Consider the following 23,107-nt stretch of genomic DNA (forward strand, 5'->3'; position numbering starts at 1 on the left):
AAAATAATATTAGATTAAATAAAGCCTTGTGATACGCGTGAAATATTTTTGAAGCAGAAAACTCAAAAGCAATCAAAAAATTAATTGATGTCTTTATGAATAGAAAGAGTTTAGTATAGAACAATGGTATAAAATTTAGATATAGTAAATATTTATACATTATTATTTTAAAGAATTATCAGAACAATTTTTAATTGTTATTCTGCTATGAATCTTTTATTAAAAATATTATAAACAAAGTTTTCTATATTTAAGGACTGGTAAAGAATTCTTCAATTTAATCACAAATATTTTATTAAGTAATAATAACTTACAATTAATAATAAAATAAATTATTGTCATGTAAATGTAATTTAATATTTATTTTAAATGATTGGTTTGTTTTTAATTAAATATTTAAAAATATTTTTTTATAGAATAAAAAGAAGATTTATTACAATAATTGGTTAAAAAAGAAAATTATATTATTACATAATTTAAATTATTATTTACTTACTGTAAACGAACAACAAATAATTTTAGATTAATTTATGAATATGGATTTAACAACATTCGTCATAAAAAAAAATACAAAAGCACTGTAATTTACAAGGATAAAATACATTACAATGATGTTTGTTTGATAAATAACTATCTAACGTCTTTAATTATTGATAATATTTCAATGAAAAAAGATGGTTAGAAGAGATCAAATGAAATGATTTAGACAAAAGAAGTGAAAATAGCATTGTGTTTTTAAACTTTAATTTTAAAACTAATCAATGACTACTCGGTTAATAATTTGTTAACTACTTGGTTAAACATCACACATCTAATTACTGACATCACATCTAAACATCACACATATGATTTGACCAAACAGCTATCACCCAGGATAAGACACTTTAAATAATACCAATTGTATGGAAGCAAGAACCAGTAAGACCTGAAAAGGCGCAATATTCAGCTGAGAATGTACACCCACCACAAACTCTCATAGACACCAACAAGGAATACGACTGTCAATGGATCACCTGCACCAAACTATATAGAAACCCAACATAAGCCTAATTTAATAACTTCTGTATGGACTTACTAAGTAAGGCTTTAAGAACTATCAAAATAAACGACTCTTACGATAATTTCACAAACGTTTAAAAAACATTACAAACTTCAACAACTCGTAATATTTTTAACAGTAAAAATACTCTGAGGTGAAAAACTGAAAACTGACATTAATTAGCAAGAGAGATAATATACCAATTCAATTCGTGAAATGGGCAGAGACATGAAAATTAAAGCATAGGTGTGAAAGAAAACACTGTAAACTTAGTGATGAACGATAAAATAATATGCAAACAGTAAATTGTAAAATTGACTTAATGAAAAATTATAATAATGTACCATTGGTGATTTTATTTTGATGCAATTTTAATGTAATTATACACTTTAATATTTTAGAATACCTGGGATCAATTGAAAGCTAAATAAAATAAATAAACACTGAAAGTATAATAAGGTCAATCTGAATACAATTAAAAAAAAACAATTGAAATCAGGAATTCACGTGGAAACCCATTTGTTGCTCAAGGGCTTTTTTTTAATTTAAGGTGTAGGAGTATAATTAATAAAAAGCTAAATAATCATTTTGTGGTGATGGAATTATAGAAAGAATCTTTAATAAACAATAAAGAATTTTAAGGAAACATAAAATTTAAAAGAAGATTAGTCTGAATGATAAGGATATCATTCTACAGCGGGAAAGGGGATATGTGACATACAGGCCTATAATCCCCCCCCTATAAAATTCAGGGCCAAATTCCTCATTCATTTTCCCTAAAAAAGATTTCAAAATAAGATTCTTTCAAACATTTGAAGGTTTTAAAGTTAAATTCATTATTCCGTAAGATTCGTGCTTTTGGGCATGGTCTCAATTAGTTTGTTGTTCTTGTAACAGCAAACAAAAGTGTTCCTTTTGAACTAGCCAATAAAAATCGAATTTCTAAAAGTAGAAACCAGCTAGTTTCTTTGTATCCAACGAACTAAATGAGAAAATCCTTTTTAATTCCAAAAAGTGACAACTGAGTAGGATTGAGAAATACTAGTTATTGTGAAAGGGCAATAACTCTTGTAGTAGAGGTCAAACCACATAGTGTTGCTAGGAAATACCAGTTTGATTACGAAACTAAAATACCTCTTTTAGAGGAGGTTGAACTACGCAAATAAGAGAGGATTTAGAAATTCTGTCCTCATAAAAAGGTTTTAGTGGCAAGATGGGAAAATAGTTCTATTTTGGCGTCCATGCAATACCTTCAATATAATCTTATGTTGGATTTATCTTTTCTGAAGTTGTATGTGAGTACTGAAATAAAAATATTATTTATTAGTCATCTTGGCTTGGGAGCCCAGGCACCAGTTACAGTTCCTACGGTCATTACGATCTCAAGTGAATCTACACAATTTAGGGGACCTGCACATCGCTGAGATGATTCTGTCTCCCTGATCACTGACGATTTCAACAAAGTCGTCATTTCATTCTAGTTCCTCAACTATTTAGCTTCCATGAAATTATCTTGATTTGAATATCGTTTATATTATACTGAAGGTAAGCTCCCAAGACTCAGGAAAAACTCCTGGCAATATTCATAAGAAACCTGATAACATAGAATATAAATAAACCCCCTCCGTAACAGTTGGTGCCACCTGTAGGACTTGACAACATGGCGTTTGTATTTAAAATTTTTGTTTTTATTTAAAGTATCAAAAGTGATATTATAAATGGCTTGGTTGTACCGCTTAGGGAGAACTGGAACAGGGACAGTTGGAATTTATTAACATGGAATCACTTAGCAACTTGGAATCACTTTCTGTGTTTAGCTTTCTGTCATTCAATGTTTGGCTGGTTTTTAAGCACTGGTATTCCCTTTTGATTTCATGCCAAGAATTCTTTTGATGGAGACAATGGTAAGAAGGAGAAAAATAATGATCTGCTCTCTTATATAAACAAAAGGAAAATATCACTTTTGCGTTTTTTTCTTTCTTTCCAATTTTACAAAAATGGTACAAAAATGGCTGGGAAGCGTAGTTTAAAGAAAAATGGAACAGGGACAGTTGGAATCATTACAATGGTTCTTAATGTTATACGTTTTTTTCTGTGGCCTTTTCTACAAGCTACTGGCTTGAAAATTGGGAAGATAAATATTATGGTGACCTGTTTGAGAAATCGGGTCTTTTGGTCTATTGTTTCCGTTGATTACCCAGACCCTAAAGATCCTTCATACTCAAGACTTTTCAAAGGTTTTTGATGGTTATTCACCCTATTTACTACTGGATAGGCTGAAATAAGGGATTACTTAATATTATTGTTTTTCATTGCCGCTCAGACATTTTTTTAATTTGTTTCATATGTATGCTGATAGACCTTGGAGGCCCATATCTTATGCCTTTTGTATGACTACCAAGTTTTTTATCCTCCAAGCACTTGGGTGGGTTACTCTAGCCAGAGGTGCATGTGGTTTTATTGCCGTCGTAGTCTTCAAAAAATTAACTAATTTCCGGGACTTGATGCCTATCTACGGGCATAATTTCTTGTCCTGGTCCTTTGCTTTGGCGATCGTTGGAACATATGACATGATTACGACCTCTCTTTCGCTCTTCTTTAAAGCCCAAATCTAGAGAAGAAAAATAGAAAAGACTGAATCGAATGAAACATTCGCATTGGATCATCCAGTGAAATCTTAGTGAGTCACAGCACCATGGACTCTATGTGGCCTTACCTCCAACATCTCTGTCCAAGTTTTTCAATTTATTAAGAAGCACTTATAATGTGTTGTAAGCTTTTATTATGGTTATCATTGTATGTTGTGTGCCACTTTTACTGTTTAAAGTGTTTAAGTTGTGATGGAGAGGAGGATGCATGATACTTGGACTCAATTTCGAGTTTGGCTTTGTATCATTTAAAATTCAGGTGCTTTTTAAGTGCTGGTATTGCCTTTTGATTACTTGTCATGAATTCTTTTGATTGAGACAATGGTTAGAAGGAGAAAAACAATAATCTACTCTCTTATATAAAACTAAAAGAAAATATCACTGTTGTTTTTTATTACTTATTTCCGATTCTGCTAAAAGCTTTTATTTGGCCCCATATTAGTATAAAACATGGCTTATTTCGTATATTTGTGTCTTTGCTCAAAAGTCACATTCGAGTAATTAAAATTTAGTAGCTATAATAACCACCCGAAAATAAGCTCCTGTAAAGTACTTAAATGGAAAGAAAATTATTCTGTTTGCTAGCAACGATTTTAGGGGTGTTCTAATCAAGGACTTTCCATATTTTTAAGACAAACTTTTATGAATACAGAACCGCAAAAACACTTCCCTGGATTGCATCATTAGGCTCACTACTATTTCTTAATAAAAAAAAGTTGAACATGATGATGTTCATTCTTAACGAACATCATCATGATCATACCTAGAGACAGTGGTCCCCGCCAAAAAATGGTTTGAATCACTCGCTTTTTCCCAGCGCGCCGTACTGATGAGCATGAATTTGAAATATTTCATGAACTACTCCATTTACATTATGCTTAAGAAATCTTAACTGGTAAATAAGATAGCTATAAAGTGGAAATCTAAAATTGGGAAAATTAATATTATGGTGACAAGTTTGAAAAAATCGGTCTTTGGGTCCTTTGCTTCCGTTCATTACGGCCCTTAAGATCCTTCATACTCAAGATTTTTCAATGGTTTTCGATGGGTATTTAACCCATTTACTACTGGGTATTCTGAAAAAAGGGATTACTTAAAGCCAGCGTTTTTCATTGCCGTTCAGTTATTTTTTACATTTTGTTTCATTAGTATGCTGATAGCCTTGGGAAGCACTGCGGCCTGTGTCTTATGCCTTACGTATGACTACCAGGTTCTTATCTTCAAAGCACTTGATGGGTTACTCTAAACAGAGGTTCATGTGGCCTTATCGCCATCGTAGTCTTCGGAGCATTAGGTGATTCCCGAGACTGGATGCCTGACAACGAGCACAATTTCTTGTCTTTCTTGAACTCCATGTGGCTTTATATCTGTTATCTCCGTGCAATTTTTTTAATTAAATAAGAAGTACTAATAATGAGTTGTAATCTTTTATTATGATTATCATTTTATTTTGTGTGCAACTTTTACTGTTTAAAGTGTTTTATGTTGTGTTGGACAGAATGATGCAAGCAATTTGGACTCCATTTCTTTGTTTTGCTTTCTATAACTTAAAACTCAGCTGCTTTTTAAGTGTTGGTATTGTCTTTTGATTCCTTGTGAAGAATTCTATTGATAGAGACAATGTTTACAAGGAGAAAAATAATAAACTGCTCTCTCATATAAAACTAAAAGAAAATATCACTCTTGTGTTTTATTCTTTCTTTCCAATTTTACTAAAAACTTGTAATTTGGCACCAAAAGAGTATAAAACATAGCTTATTTCGTATATTTGTGTCTTTGTTCAGAAGTCACATTCGAGTCATTAAAATTTAGTAACTATAATAACCACCCAAACATAAGCTCCAGTAAAGTACTTAAATGGAAAAAGAAGTATTCTATTTGCTGGCAACGATTTCAGGGGTCTTCTAACCAGGATATTCCAAATTCTTAAGAGAAACTTTTATGAATACAGAACTGCAAAAACATTCCCCTGGATTACATAACTAGGCTGACTATTCCTTCTAAATGAAAAAAAATCTTATTGCCTATTCATTAATGGATATTTTAAAAAGATGTGCGTTATCATTACTACTGACATCATCATGATCATGCCTAGAGACAAAGTGCCCGCCCCCCCAAAAAATAGGTTTAAATGACCCCTATTCCCAGCCGGAGGGACCTGAGCTTACCTCTGATCCTGGTAATAACAATAGTAAGGTTAGGAAATTATTCATTAGTATGGATTCGAAATATTTCATGAATTACTCCATTCACATTATGCGTAAGATATCTTAACTGTTAACTATGCAGTAATTATAAAGTGAAAGTCGAAAATTGCGGAAATAAATATTATGATTACAAGTTTGAGAAATTGAGTCTTTGGGTCCATTGCTTCCATTCATTACCATCGTAAAGATCCTTCATTATCAAGATCTTCCAGTGGTTGTTGATGGATATTTACCCCATTTAATACTGGGCATGCTGAAATAAAGGATTATTTAATGCCAGCGTTTTTCATTACCGGACCGTTATTTTTTTTATTTCAAGTTATTTAATTTAATAAGAAGTAGTAAGAAGACATGGAATGAAGACATGGTAAACATGAAATTTCAAATTCATTTGTAACGTGAATATAACACATGTTGGTATTGGGTTTAAAACTATAAGATGAAATTTTGAATTTTTGAGTAACACCAATAAACAAATTAAATCGTTTATAAATGTAAAAAAATATCAAACAATCACTATTGTTAGGGAATGATTTACTATATAAAGAATATTAAGACTCAAATAAACAAGAAATGTTTTGTTTAGCTCTTGGAAAAATATATATTCCCTAAAGATAAGAAACTCTATTTTATAAAGTTGGATTAATAAATACAAAAGTGCTAACCTGCTTTAAAGAAGTAATAAAGTATTTTATGAAAGATTATAACAAAGTTGAGACTTTTAAGAGCCTATAGATATTTCTTTATACAGAAGGATATATATTTGTACTGAAAGTATAGATTAACACTGAAGAGAACTTCCATGTGCTTAGAGAGACTACATGATGAAGAGAAATAATCCGTTAGTATTTCATTATTGGAGTATCATAGTATGTATTTTACTTGTGTATATAACCATTTCTTCATATGCCTAATTTAAAAATTTTATTTTAAATATTGATCTAATTTTTATAAGTAATTCGTTCGAATCCCAGTATTTACTTTTTTTGTTTAATAATCAATAAAATTATATTATGCTATCAAAAACATATTATATGATATTTATATATTCATAAGAATACATAATAAATTTAATGGTATAAAACTTGCAATTTAACATACTTTTTTTTCTATAAATTATGTATAAAGGGCACTAATAAAATACAACTCGAGGTTTAAGTTTATATAGTTATATAAAAATAAATAATTTCTAATATTTATTAAAATTGTTAAAATAAGATTGCAGTACAATCAATAAGAATAATTTTATATCATCAATATGCAAAATTATATTAAAACTGTGTGTTAGCGTTTAAAGATTTTTTTTATTAAAGTAATTAATGATATTATACATATACGAAATTTATTTTAACTAGGTAAGAAATAGTAATCAAATAACTAAATAATTTTAAATCACAATAAAAGACTCCAACTTTACATATAGATTTAAATATAGATCAAATATAACCTAAATAAATCCATAATGTTCACAAAAGATAAAAAAGAATAATTTTTAATGATATTTTATTATGTAAATACAATAAAAGATGTAATAAAAGATGTAAATATTATCAGTAAAATAATCTAGTCGGATTTAAGTTTAAAACAAAAAATGTCAACAAATGACCACTTTACAGCTGTGTATCTATGAAAAAGAAGCTATTTACCTAGTTTCATAGATTTATACATTCCAATAGCTCTGTCGGAATGTTCTTAAATTTTGAGAATAAAACGGTCACTGTACAGGTGTATATCTATAAAAAAGAAGTTAATTTCCTAGTTTCATAGTTTTATACATTGCGATAGATCTATAAGATCTAGAATTAATCATAGGTGGAATGAAAACTTGCAAGTCTTTTCTTGATAATCCATACTTAATACATTTAAAATCATTGTTTATAAATCATATTTTGAAAGGTGCCTATTTTCATCATTCATTTTCAACACCATTGTCAAGAAGTGTTATCAAGGGAATGTAGAGAAGCGAAATGTATTTATTGGATGACCTAAAAAAGTTTTGTTCAGATATAGAGAAATGTTTTATAATAATATCCAAAATTGTTTTAAAGGTAATGAAGAATTGGTTATTCACTTGTATAATTACAATAGGAATATATACTTTAAGAAATTAAAATTCAATAATATATTGAAACAATTTATCCTTATATACAAGAGTAGTTATGATCAATAATTTATTGTGTCTGAATCAGTGGATGATAAGTTTTATAATAGAAATATAAAAAGATATGTAAAATTTGATCATAATATACTATATGGTTATGAATACTTCAAAAACGTTAAAATTGTAAATGAAAAGATAATATTATTAGAATATGTAGCATTTGGTATAATAATGATATACAAGAATTGTTTTGTGCAGTAGAAATATAGAGATTAAATGGTTCAAATGAATATATTAGAGATGCATAATATAATTATGCTTTCTCTCGTCATCTAAAAAGAACATTGAATGCAATTAAAGTGAAATACAAAAAAATAAAGGATAATAGCGTTTTTGGATATAGACTAATAAATAAAATAGAAATAAATAGTTATCTTTCTCATAAAATATTTAAATAATTCATTAATGTATATATAAAAGTAGTTGAAAATGATATTCGGAAATTGGGAATACAAAATTTTAGTGATTATTACTACTATTTTGAATAAATTGTATGAATTATTAGGTTTCTTAAATTATTTTAATTATATTTTAAATAGTGTTTGTTTCAATACATGATAATCAGTAATTAAATATATATTAAAAATATTATATATCATTGAAAAAAAGTTATATTTTTAAAACTAAAATTTACAGTATTATTTAACTACCGTTTTTTAATGTGCTTTTTTATTACTATGTTATATATTGATTATTATGTTCTTGTATTATAAATTAATACTTTAGAGTGAATTATTTATTATCATATAATGATGTTTTTTATTTTATATTTTATATCTGTAAACAAGTTCGAATCCCTCTACTATATTATATTTTATAGTATTAAAATCTAATGATTTTTCTTATTACTATGATTAATAGAACAATATTTCGTCTAGATTTTTTTGACTAATAAACCATTTCTTCATATGCCTCATTTAAAAATTTTATTTTAAACATTTGTCTAATTTTATAAGTAATTGGATCGAATCCCAGTATTTACTTTTTTTGTTTAATAATCAATAGAATTATATTATACTATCAAAAACATATTAAATGATATTTATGTATTCATAAGAATACATAATAAATTAAATGGTACGAAACTTGCAATTTAACATACTTTATTTCTATAAATCATCTATAAAATGCACTATAAAATACATCTCGAGATTTAAGTTAATATAGTTATATAAAAAAATAAATAATTTCTAATATTTATTAACATTGTTAAAATAAGATTGTAATACAATCAATAAGAATAATTTTATATCATCAATATGCAATAAAACTGTGTGTTAGGGTTTAAATATTTCTTTTATTAAATTAATGAATGATATCATAAATATATGAAATTTATTCTAACTAGGTAATAAATAGTAATCAAATAACTAAATAATTTTAAATCAGAATAAAAGACTCCAACTTTACATATAGATCAAATATAACCTGAATAAATCCATAACGTTCACAAAAGATAAAAAAAGAATAATTTTTAATGATATTTTATTATGTAAATACAATAAAAGATGTAAATATTATCAGTAAAATAATCTAGTCGGATTTAAGTTTAAAACAAAAAAATGTCATATTGAGATTCAAACCTGGTGTTTAAGGCAAAGTTAAATTAAATATACTTATTGATAAATGAAACAGGATGGTGATCAAAATTATTATCTGATTTAATTAGTAAGTATCTTTTTTTATCAGTACAAACAATAAAAACTGGTATTATATATTGTAGAAGAATTCGTTTAAGCGTTAAAGTAAAAGCAACAATTATAGGAAAATATTTTTTTCACTGCTAAAAAAACTTTCTCAACTATCTATCAATGATTATATTTTATAAAATTTGAACTAATTAAATTAAACCAAATTAAGTGATAACAAATTTATATGATGATTAAAAGAAATTAAATGATATTTTTATTCTTAAATTCTTATAAATTCTATTAAATGTTTTTCTACCATGGCAAGTTATAGGCAAAATAGAAGAATACAAAATCTTTAGCTAACTTTTAATATATAATCTGTATTAATATATTAATATAAAATATCATAACGCAATGAAAACTTTATATTGTCTCTTTTAAGTTGTAAATGTTTATCCTTGTAACACAGTATAACAATACAAGTAGTTATAAATAGAATTATAACATTTAAACAGGTGAATACAATTGCCTCTTCTTGATTTTTTAACCTTCTTTGGTATCATTTTTGTCTTATTATAAAAATATTATTGTAAAAATGTGCAAATATCAAGATTCGAACCAGGAATTGTGTTTTTTGAAAAAATTGTGTTTTTGTATGGAAATGTTTTTTTGATACAATAGATATAGTTACAAATATTTTTATATTTACTTAGTAAAATGTTTTATATATACTAAATACTTGCTAATTCTATATATTATTAAATTTATTTATATATGATAAAATTTCGTGGTTTTGTAAGATAAAATAATAAAATATTTTATATAATTAATATATTACCATAGAAGATTTAAAATCAAATAAAAATTCATATTTAGACGCATGTTCGAATCTCCATTTGACAGTTTCTATCTATTTTTCTAATACATTATTTATAGAATGCTATTAAATAAATTAAATATTTGCTATGATGTTATAATATTCCTTAAATTATAGTTCAAAATCTAAATGAAAAATATTAAAGTATACAATTATGTTTTAAACAAAAATAATATAAAACTTTATTATACGATATTTAATTAGAGAAGAAATATATTAAACGATATAAAATAGAATAAAGTTTGTATATATCAATTACTAGTAATTATATAATTAACTAGATAATATCCAAGTACGTTGCAACTAGAGTTTTAGCTATAAAAGCTAAATCTATTGTCTAAATAATCGCAATTAAATACTAGTCTACAATGCATACTCTTTAGATAAAAAAATATTTGATGTAAAATAATAACTATAATAAAGATTTATCTGAAAACAATTTTATAAATTTAAACAGATAGAAAATGGTAGCATATATTACTCAATTTGGATTATAAGAAAATCATTCAAATAAATAAACAAAATGTATTTGTAACAGGTTATAAATCTATAGCATAATTCTAAGAGATAGATCTAGATTTAATATAATAAGCAAGGATCTTGTTGTTTAAATTTAAACAAGTAAATATATAGCACGCAAACAGATATGAAAAAAAGTAATTAAAAAATATACTAATTTGTAGAATGATCCATAAACAAAGAGAATTTTCCATAGAATATAGAGAGAAAGCATTTCAAAATAGCATAATGATTCTGTAAATAATACAAGTTTATATGTGTTATATTCTAAGTTATAAGATATAAGTCAAATAACATTTTTGACCATAATCAATATTATATTAATGTGATTTGTTATAAGTAAATTCTTTAGAACATTTTATCCTTTAACCAAATATAATATAAAGGCTAATTTTTATATAGAAACCCGTTTAGTAAGATACAAATGACATTATATTGTTAAATCTTATTTTTTTAAATAAATCTTCATACATTTTCCCAATAATTTGTAATCTTATAATATTAATTTTAAGTGTTTCTAAGGATTGTTAATTAACAAAGTGTGTATATAATGTAAAAAGTAGAAAAGATAAATCTACTATTCATAATCGTATTATTGTTAATTGTGGAAAAACTTGTGTTATTTTTATAGCTATATCTTATGTTGTGAAATCATTTTTAGATACAAAATAAGTTAAAGATTAAATTTTAATCTCATATTTATTGATATACTTATGCTAATTTCTTGATGATATAATTTATGAAAACCAAATAATTAATTTTCTGATTTAGTACCGAAACATAATTTTCATTAAACTTATTATGTATATTATCAAACGAATAATTGATTTACGTGTTATTTTATGATTTTTCAAAAAATACTATATTTAATTTATATTTCTTTATATAATTTACATGTGAATAAGAAAATACAATGTTTGAAATATAGTCTCGAGTTTCTTAAAAACTTGAACTCAAATTGTTCGATAATAAAGTTCTATTGAAAAATGATTTAAGGAATAAATGGTTATATTCTTGATAATCTTTATATAATAAAAGATTGTAAACAATGATTAATATAATTTACATAATTACTGACTTTATAACAAGATCGTAACACTTCTTAAGCTTTAACATATCTATTTTAAGATCATTATAATTATTATCTTAATAATAAGATTAAATAAAAAAAAAGTTTTTTTTAACTGAAAGTAAGGAGCGACATTAAAACTTAAAACGCACAGAAATTACTTCGTATATGAAAGAGGCTGCTTCCTCATCAACGCCCCGCTCTTTACGCTAAAGTTTGACTCTTTCTCACAATTCTTCTTTTTAAAACAGTAAAAAACTTTAGCGTAAAGAGCGGGGCGCTGATGAGGAAGCAGCCTCTTTCATATACGAAGTAATTTCTGTGCGTTTTAATGTCGTTTTTTTTAACTTTCAGTTAAAAAAACTTGTTTTTTTATTTAATTTCTGAACGTTTTTGAATCAATGCATGTTTTGATTTTGGCTCTCCGCAGAGGAATAATCAAAACGAAATTTGCATATTTTTTTTGGCTTAATGGTTTTCTCATAATTTTGATCGAATGATTTTGAGAAAAAAAGAGCGGGGGACGAAACCTAGTTGCCCCCCGATTTTTTGGCTAATTAAAAAGGCAACTAGAACTTTTAATTTTTTACGAATCTTCTTATTGGTAAAAGATTTACGTAACTTATAAATTAGCTTACGTAAAGAACTTTTGTATTCTCATGTTTTCATTACATATATGAGGGGATTCGCCCCATCGTCAGTACCTTGCTCTTTACACTAAAGCTTAAATTTTATCCTAATTCATTAAGAATGACCCCCTGAATCACAAAAGCCGTAGAATAAGTAGTTGAAATTACTGAAAATACTTTAGCGTAAAGAGCGAGGTATTAGAAGGAGGTGAGCCCCTCATATGGGTAATAATTTCTATTTGTTTTAAGTTTTATTGCTGTTCCTTACTTCCAGCTGAAAAAGCTTTTTCACTTTTATTTTTTAATTGTTTTTTTTAAATAATGCTAGTAGCCTATATCCTGCTCTCCCTTCATGGAAATTTTCTTCTCTCATTACAAATTCTCTAAGGAAAGTTCCCCCAGCATATCCCCCTTTTCTCAACCCCTCCCCCAAACCAAAAAAATCCTCCTGAAAACGCCTGTATACTTCCCAATAACCATTACTATATGTAAGCACAGGTCAAAGTTTGTAACTTGTTGCCCGGGGGACTGTGGGGGAGTAAGTCGTCCCCAAAGACATAGTTATAAGGTTTTTCGACTACATTGAATAAAATGGCTATCTCAGAATTTTGATCCGTTGACTTTGGGAACATAATTAGCGTGGGAGGGGGCCTAGGTGCCCTCCAATTTTTTTGGTCACTCAAAAAAGGCACTAGAACTTTTCATTTCCGTTAGAATGAGCCCTCTTGCAACATTCTAGGACAACTGGGTCGATACGATCACCCCTGGGAAAAAGAAAAAAAACAAACAAAAAAACAAATAAACACGCATCCGTGATCTGCCTTCTGGCAAAAAATGCAAAATTCCACATTTTTGTAGATAGGAGCTCGAAACCTCTACAGTAGGGTTCTCTGATACGCTGAATTTGATGGTGTGATTTTCGTTAAGATTCTATGACTTTTAGGGGGCGTTTTCCCCTATTTTCTAAAATAACGCAAATTTTCTCAGGCTCTTAACTTTTGATGGGTAAGACTAAACTTGATGAAACTTATATATTTAAAACCAGCATTAAAATGCAATTCTTTTGATGTAGCTATTGGTATCAAAATTCCATTTTTAGAGTTTTGGTTACTATTGAGCCGGGTCGCCATTTACAACAGTTCGTTACCACGAACTGTTTGATAAAGTTGGAGGACAAGCAATATAGACAAAGGTGTTTTATTTCAAATGACAAAACAATTAAGTATGTAAATGCAAAGAAGGATAGAATGTAAGGTAAATGAATTTTCCTGTTACTGGTACTATTCGATTAATCTTATAAGTACGGCTCTCGCATTGGAAGCCCCCGTGGAACTCTGGGATCAAAGCATCCATGAAGAATCCTTTCAGCTTGGGAAAAATCTTTTCCCAAGCTGAAAGGAGGTCGTTACCACGAACTGTTTGATACATATCCATTTTAATATCTAAACTAATCTTTATAAAGTAATTTGAGCATATTGTAATTAAAATACAGTTATATTTATCACAACACATTATTATATGCTCAACATAAACAAGAGACACATTGTTAATATGCAACAAGAATATAAGATGAGTCACGCAGTAAAGGCAATTTTCGTCTTAAACAAGTGAATGGCATAATCAAAAAATGAGATTTATGTAATTTTGAAGAATTAACATACCAAAATTCTATAAAAATGATTCATTATAGATTAATAATGATTAAAGAGAAATTATAAATTATATAAGAAGATTGAAAACTAAACAATTATTGGTGTATAATCTAAATTATTAGAAACATAAATACAAAATTGTATTGAATAGTACAATAAGACAGCTGAATATAATCTAAGAAATAGAATTTATAAACATTGAAAAGTGACAAAGCATCTTTTATCCTGCAAGAGAATATGGTTAAATTTTTATGCTGAATAGAAGAAATCATCTTAATAACAACATTGGGAAATTTTATTAAGAGATTATTAACTCTGGACAAATAAGAATAGAGTAATCTTTTACGACTTAAATTTTATCAAGATTTTTTTCTCTTTTTTTAAGATAAATACAAAAAGAGCTAATTTACTTTTAGCAGAACCTATTTAACATTTCAAAGCGGGAATTAAATATTTTAAATTAATCTTAGATTAAATAAAGCCTTGTGATATTCGATAAATATCATACAGTCAGAATATTCAAAAGCAATCAAAAAATTGATTGATTTTTTTCGGAATAGAAAGAGTTTAGTATAAAACAATGGTATAAAATTTAAATATAGTATATGTTAATACATTATTGTTTTAAAGAATAATCAGAACAATTTTTAATTGTTTTTTTTGCTAAGATTCTCTTACTAAAAATATAATATAAGAAGTTTTATATATTTTAAGATTGAAAAAGAATTATTATTATTGTTATAAATTATTAATGTCATTTAAATGTAATTTTATATTTATTTAAAATGATTGGTTTGCTTTTAATTAAATGTATAAAATCTTTTAAAAGAAAAAACTAAAATTATCATAATGATAGGTTGAAAAAGAAAATTACATTAATTAATAATTTGAAATATTATTTATTTACTGCAAACGTACAATTTATAATATTAAATTAATTTATGAATATGAATTTAGCAACATTCATTGTAAGAAAATACAAGAGCAAACTTTACTTTATAAAGAAGTGACGTATTGAAACTATGAAGATTTTATTAATAACTAATAGCTTACGTCTTTAATTATTGATAAATACCAATGAGTAATGATGGTTACAACAGATCAAATGAAATTGTTTTTGTCATAAGAAGTATAATTTTTAAAATAATTAATGACTATTTGATTAATTCATATGGAAAGAAAATCAGATTAAGTCATAAAAATAGGAAGTATTTTAAATCTTGTAAAAACTAATCAGGATCGGTAATCGTCACTATTCGACACTACTTATTTTTATAGAAGATAGCGATGGATAAATTTTACTTTCCTGTGATGACCATGAAGAGATACTTGGTCGAATAGTAGAGGAATATCGTCAAACTGATTTACTATATTATATTTCATTGCATTTCTAGTTTAAATAACTTACATTTATGCAACTTAGATGATTTATCATCAAGAATTCATGACTAACATCAAGATACGACCATTTTAAAGAGGTGGTTAGATATGAAATAATTAATATTGAGAATACATAGATCGTAGTAATCAAAATCAACTGCTATTATGTTAAGTACAAAACTTATTTTTTGACAATCAACAGATATGTTGTGACAATCAACAACCAACAATCAACAGATGTGTTGTTTATTCCAATAAAAAGTCATTGAATTTGTTTGGTATCACGATGTATGATAAACTTGGTTTATTGTGAATAAGATATGATCATCTCTTGGGATAGTCTATTAAATAAATACGATTAATACTTCACTAATTATGTTTTTTTAGTATTTTACTAACAAACTATTTTTATAATTCATTAAAAAAAATTGAATATTTAAATAAACCAGTCAAATAAAATAATATTAAAAAGTTTTAATATCTACTAATTATGATACCAAAGAAATAGAAATACTACACCACAATTCTGCTTGTTGCTTCAATTGCGCCGCATAAATAGCTGATTTAAATAAAAGACTTACTTTAAAAGTAGTATTTAATTTGTCCAAGTCTAAATCCTCTCAATATGTTGTCAGGCCTAACTCCATTGTACAGTTCAAATTGCTCCGGTCTTTCAATCACATCTATAGCAAAAGTCTACTTGTTCCTTCAATAGCACCACCTAAGCAATTGTCTTAGATCAAAAACTAACTTTAAAGTTAGTTTTTGATCGGTCTATGTTCAAAGTCCCTTCAAATGTTTTCGGCCTCAACTTCATTGTACAATTCAACTATTTTTGTCTTTCAGTACCATCAATAACACCAATGTACTTTCTCCTTCAAGAGCGCAGCGAACACAACTGACTTTAATCAAAGACTTCTAACGTATTCTATCTTCTAACGTATATTCAGAAAACCGCTCCACCTGGGCGAACAGTTTCTGCTCAGAGGCCTAGCGAGTCATTTCTAGGTAATCTTTGGTTCTTCTTTTTTGTTTTTGCAAAGATTGCGATTCATGTCATGTATTGTTAAATAAGAAATAAATACCAACAACAACAGTCAGTTTTAGAGTCTAAACTTTTTGTATCGTATATTCTAAAGTATATTCGGGGAACCGCTCTACCTGGGCGAACAATTTCTGCTCAGAGGCCTAGCGAGTTTTTTCTAGGTAATCTGTGGTTCTTCTTTTTTGTTTTTTGCAAATGCTGCGATTCATGTGTTGTATTGTTAAATAAGAAAAAAATACCAACAACAACATTTATTTTTAGAGTCTAAACTTTTTGTGTCGTATATTCTAAGGTATATTCAGGTAACCGCTCTACTTAGGCGAACAATTTCTGCTCAGAGGCCTAGCGAGTCATTTCTAGGTAATCTCTGGTTCCTCTTTTTTGTTTTTGCAAAGATTACGATTCATGTGTTATATGGTTAAATAAGAAAATAATACCAACAACAACAGTCATTCTTCGAGTCTTAGCTTTTTTTTACTAAACGGTTTCTTTTTTGTCGAAGATTTGAGAAAAAGAAATTAAGCAAAACTATTTATATTTGTGTTTTTTATTGTAAAATAGTACTAGTATTTATAAGTCTAGTTGGAATGACACCTCAACCCTCGCGATTTACACTTTGTTATTTTTAATCTGTTATTATTTTTGATTGATATAATCTTATTAGTTATGATTCATCAGCCTCGCTAAGACTAGTCGGGAATGGTACCTCCGCTCCCGCAATTTGAAGGCACCGCTCTACCCATTTGACTGTGGCGATATATTTGTATGTTTATCAATATGAACACTTTAATATCAAGCTTGATCCTTACGAGCCAGCCGTCAAATCTGGTATTTAATATGGGGTTGTATTTTTTAGACAGCAATAGCGCTAGAATACAAAAGTAAATATAATGCAACGTATTTTTGGACTCAAACAACAGCTGATTTATACTTGAAAGTGAAAAGTAGAGAGTCAAAATTGGAGATTTATAGCATTATATTCTTCTGAACAGAAAGTTCCGAGCATTTGCTTTGATAGCCCTGAAAAGGGCTGCTTGATACTGCAGGATAACTTATTGCACACATTACTTTTTAGCTGGTATCTTAGCTACTGCCAACTAATTTGCCAGCAAAAGGGCAGAGGATAGTGAAAATCCGTCAAAACTAGTGTTCAATGTCAATAAACACATTTTTGCTAGGAATTTAGATCCACGATGTCCACTTTTGATTTTTATTAGTGAAATCCAGTACAAATGCTTTCAGACAATGTAACATACATGCATGTGTGTTTGCAAAATCGCACTGAAATTAATTCCGAAACTCCAACTAAAAACACAGAAGATAAAGAAATTAGAAAGTACACCTAAATTTGAGGCTGAAAGTGTCAAACTCGTATTCCAATGAAAATGAATTTCATTTTATTCTAGTATTATATTTAAAAAGACAAAAATTACGTTGTAAGGTTTTGAGATGCCGAGGGAGGGGAGGGAGCGGCAATGAATTGTTTTTATTTATTTTAATCACAGCCTATATAAAATTTCAATATACATACAACTTAAAACTTAACTATTTGTAACCTGAGGAGTGTCCCTTGCTGGAGTATATTTTTGAGTTTGTTTAATGTCAAACAATAGAAATCACAAATTAGCATAATCGTAAAAAAAGTATTTGACACATTTACAATCATTATATTTATATGAATAAGTAAGTAAGGAATGTCTGCCTTTTAGATTTTGGTATTGAAGTCTCTATTAGTGGTAGTACAGGGAGGATATGAGGAGGATAAGGAGGCTTTTAAAACAAGCATCTCTGAATGTCTTTTCTTTTTTTTCCTTTTTTATCAGAACCCCTTTAGCACGACAACTTCAGACCAAAGATGAGTAAAAAAACTCGGATACATTTTTTTTTCGAAACAAAGACTTTTATTACTTACAGTCTTGTATTTCAAAGGGCCCAAAATATTTAAAATTTGAGGCTAGTATGTCAAATTTGCATTCTAATAAAAATAAATTTTACTTTATTTTAGAATTATATTTGAAATGATAAAAATGGTGGTATAATATTTTGGAAATATAGGGGGGTTGGACGCAAAGATGAAGAAAACTACATTTTATTTGTTTCGATCCCAGGACATCTGAAAGTTTAATATTCGTTCAACACAAAAAAGGAATTGCTCTAAACTAGACAAATGTTCCTTTCTAAAGTGTATTTTTGAGTTTTGCTTACAAAGAAACATTAGAAATCATAATTAAAATGAAAAAACACAAAAGGTTAAAACACAAATGGCAAAATATTTTTTCCAAAGTTGAATACGCATAACGAATTGTTGTTATATAATCACTAATAAACCCTCTTTTATTTGTTTCGATCTCCGGCTATCTGTAAGTTTGAATATACCTACCACTGATAAAGGAATTGTTTTAAAAGGGAAAAATGTCTCTTTCTATAGTATATTTTCAAGTTTTGCTTTTAAAAAATTATCGTTATAATTTATATATAAATAAATTTAAAACAAACGGCAACAAATTGTTACGATATAACCACAAATAAACTCAATTTTTTAGGTTTATTTCGTCTTGAATTTGAAAGAACCAAAAGTAGCGTTGGAACAAACTAATATGCTCAATGCTTAGCAATGAAATGCACAAAAGAAAAGCATTGAAATGAATACCAGCTAAAAGTCGATTTGCTGTTTTTTACCAACCTCTAAATTAAACGCTGTCGGATGCCTTTTGTTGTAGTTTGATACTCATGATTTTGGGCTTCATTCTCAGAGATAGTTTACAAGGAAATTCATTTGCTAGCTAAAATTTTGCGAGCTTTTGATACTTGTTTATTAATTGAAAATATCTAATGCAATACTTTTCTCCAAATTATAAGGTCTAGCGGCAATTTAGCAAAGAGTAGGAACCCATTTTCCTCCGTTCCTACTGTCTTTCTCTTGGCATGTTCTGTGTAGGTGAGAGCATCACAAATAACAGTTTCGAGAAAAACTTTAAGAACACCTCTGGTTTCCTCGTAAATTAGGCCAAATATACGTTTTAGACCTCCGCGGTGAGCCAATCTTCTCATAGCTCGCTTTGTTATACCCTGAATATTGTCAAAAAGAACTTTGCTGGTACACTGTTCGAAATTCAAGAATTTTATTTCAGCTTCTGTACAACACACACAATATAATAAGGGTCAAGCCGAAGACACAAGGTCGATTGACAAAAACTGTGGAGTTACATAAGCTACATTTGAAATCTGAAATCGTGCAAATTCTGGCGTCCCACTAGATTTGACGGTAAAAAATAATTCAGATATTATAATTATAGGTAAATTCCTAGAAGTGAGATAAGATGTTACAAACAAATAAGGATGATCCTTGTATATAATTTTTAAAATAAAAAATAGCGACGAAGACCACACTGCCTTTTCGTAACAAAAAAACACAAAGTAAAAGCAATAGGGAAATGTTTTTGAAGACAGTGGAAATTAAATAAGTGAATTTTATTATTAATTAAGTGATTGCTAGAAGTTGAAATTGAAAATCGAAAATAAACTACCGTTTTTAGATTTGCTAATTATTCGTGATACTGATAAACTGGATTTTACTATCTATCGAAAGCCAAAACATAACAATATATACAACAATTACCGTTTAATAATAACGTTATAACAATTGCCGTTTTTTTAAATTTATTTATTTATGATTTATAATGTTAATTTTTTTAGCAAAACTTGAAAATATACTTTAGAAAGGGACATTTTTCCCGTTTAAAACAATTCCTTTATCATTGGAACATAAATTAAAACTTACAGATAGCCTGAGATCGAAACAAATAAAAGTGGGTTTAGTTGTGATTATATAGCAACAATTCGTTAAGCATTTTCAACTTTGGCAAAAAATTTTGCATTTTTGTTTCAAGCTTTTGCGTTTTTTTTATTTTATTTATGATTTCTAATGTTTGTTTTTAAGTAAAACTCGAAAATACACTGTAGAAAGGAACATTTTTCTAGTTTAACGCAATTCATTTTTTGTGTAGAACAAATATTAAACTTTCACATGTCCTGGGATCGGAACAAATAAAATACAGTTTTCTTCAACTTTGCGTCCAACCCCCCTTGCATTTCCAAAATATTATACCACCATTTTTATCTTTTCAAATATAATTCTAAAATAAAGTAAGTTTATTTTTATTAGAATGCAAATTTGACATACAAGCCTCAAAGTTTCAATATATTGGGCCTTTTGAAATACAAGACTATAAGTGATAAAAGCCTTTGTTTTGAAAAAAAATGCATTCGAGATTTTGACTCATCTTTGGTTGAAAACTTGCGTGCTAAAGGGGTTCTGATAAAAAAAAACTGGAAAAAAGAAAAGAATTTCAGAGATGCTTGTTTTTAAAAGCCTCCTTATCCTCCTCATATCCTCCCTGTACTACCACTAATAGAGACTTCAATACCAAAATCTAAAAGGCAGATTTTCCTTACTTACTTATTAATATAAATATAATGATTGTAAATGTGTCAAATAATTTTTTTTACGATTAGGCTAATTTGTGATTTCTATTGTTTGATATTAAACAAACTCAAAAATATACTCCAGCAAGGGACACTCCTCAGGTTACAAAAAGTTTAGTTTTAAGTTGTATGTATATTGAAATTTTATATAGGCTGTGATTAAAACATATAAAAACAATTCATTTCCACTCCCTCCCCTCCCTCGGCATCTCAAAACCTTACAAAGCCATTCTTGTTTTTTCAAATATAATACTAGAATAAAATAAAATTCATTTTCATTGGAATACGAGTTTGACACTTTCAGCCTCAAATTTAGGTGTCGTTTCTTATTGCTTTATCTGCTGTGTTTTTAATTGGAGTCTTGGAATTAATTTCATTGCGATTTTGCAAACACACATGCATGTATGTTGCATTATCTGAAAGCACTTGTACTGTATTTACTAATAAAAAACAGAAGTGGACATCTTGGATCTAAATTCCTAGCAAAAATGTGTTTATTGACATTGAACACTAGTTGTGACGGATTTCCACTATTCTCTGCCCCTTTGCTGGCAAATTACCGTGGATGAAGCAATGAAAAAATGTCTAACTATAAAAACATGACCTGTCTATCTTTTAGTTTAGGTTTCGTTCCTCAAAAGCTTACCTCCTAATCAAAAATTCAAATAAAGCCTTTTCAAACAAACACAAGCACGGCCGAAATTCCTTAGCTCGCACACACAGAGAAATGTTAACCCGGGTACGGCGGTTTCCAACTTTGAAAATAAACATGTATTCAGTATTTAGTCGCACTAGTGGCAGAGAAAAGTAGACAAGATTTGAAAACATCTGAAATTGAAGGTGAAGTGGCACCAGCATATGTAGAATCCCAGAGCATGGCTTCACCAGCCAAGAAGGAAAAGAAAGCAAAGGCTCCAAAACCAGCTAAGGCTGCAAAACCTAAAGAGAATAAAAAGGTCAAGGCACCAGGAAACCACCCAAAATACACAAAAATGATCACCAAATCCATTGCTGACCAGAAAAAACGTGGGGGACCCAGCCATCAGGCCATTCTCAAATACATAATGGGCAATTTCGAGGTTGACAATGACACCAAAGTTGCGAATGTTCATCTTAAGCAAGCTTTGAAGCGTTGCCTTGCAAATAGAATTGTTAAAAATCCCGAAGGTACTGGTGTAACTGCTTCTTTTAAGCTTGCAAAGCCTGTCAAGGCCGAAAATTCCAAGGCTGTGAAGCCTGCCAAGACCACAGCTAAGAAAATCTTAGTCAAGAAAACAGCCAAACCTACTGCAGTTAAAAAGTCAACTTCAGCCAAAAAGGCTACCAAGCCAATGGCTGGTAGCAAAAAACCTATAAAGGTTTTCAAGAAACCCACTGTTGCCAAAAAAGCAGTAAAAGCAAAGAAATCGACACCCAAGAAGGGGCCGTCAGTCAAGAAAGCTCCCACCAAGAAAGTGGCTTCTAAAAAGTCAGTAGCTAAGAAACCAGCTAAAAAGTAATGTGTGCAATCAGTTATCCTGCAGTATCAACCAGCCCTTTTCAGGGCTATCAAAGTAAATGCTCGAAACTTTCTGTTCAGAAAGTTATAATGCTATAAATTTCCAATTTTGACTCTCTACTTTTCCCTTTCAAGCGTAATTCAGCTGTTGTTTGAGCCCAAAAATACGTTGTATAATATTTACTTTTGCATTCTAGCGCTATTGTTGTCTAAAAAAAAACAACAACAATCCCATATTAAAGATTAGATTTGACAGCTGGCTCGTAA

The 23,107-nt window shown here is 28.5% G+C and overlaps 1 long non-coding RNA gene across 4 annotated transcripts in view; it reads left to right on the plus strand.

Moving 5' to 3' along the window:
- The window catches only part of LOC136028842 (uncharacterized), a 98,513-nt gene that overhangs the window by 44,859 nt on the left and 30,547 nt on the right, over positions 1–23,107 (plus strand). For 3 of the 4 annotated variants that reach the window (XR_010617889.1, XR_010617890.1, XR_010617887.1), the window contains exon 3: positions 16,659–16,820. This is a non-coding gene — a long non-coding RNA (uncharacterized LOC136028842). Of the gene's footprint in view, positions 1–16,658; positions 16,821–19,988; positions 20,123–23,107 lie in introns of all 4 variants that reach the window. The other variant, XR_010617888.1, reaches the window with a different exon arrangement.

The sequence above is a fragment of the Artemia franciscana genome, chromosome 7, assembly GCF_032884065.1.
Source record: "Artemia franciscana chromosome 7, ASM3288406v1, whole genome shotgun sequence".
NCBI classification, from domain to species: Eukaryota; Metazoa; Arthropoda; class Branchiopoda; order Anostraca; family Artemiidae; genus Artemia; species Artemia franciscana.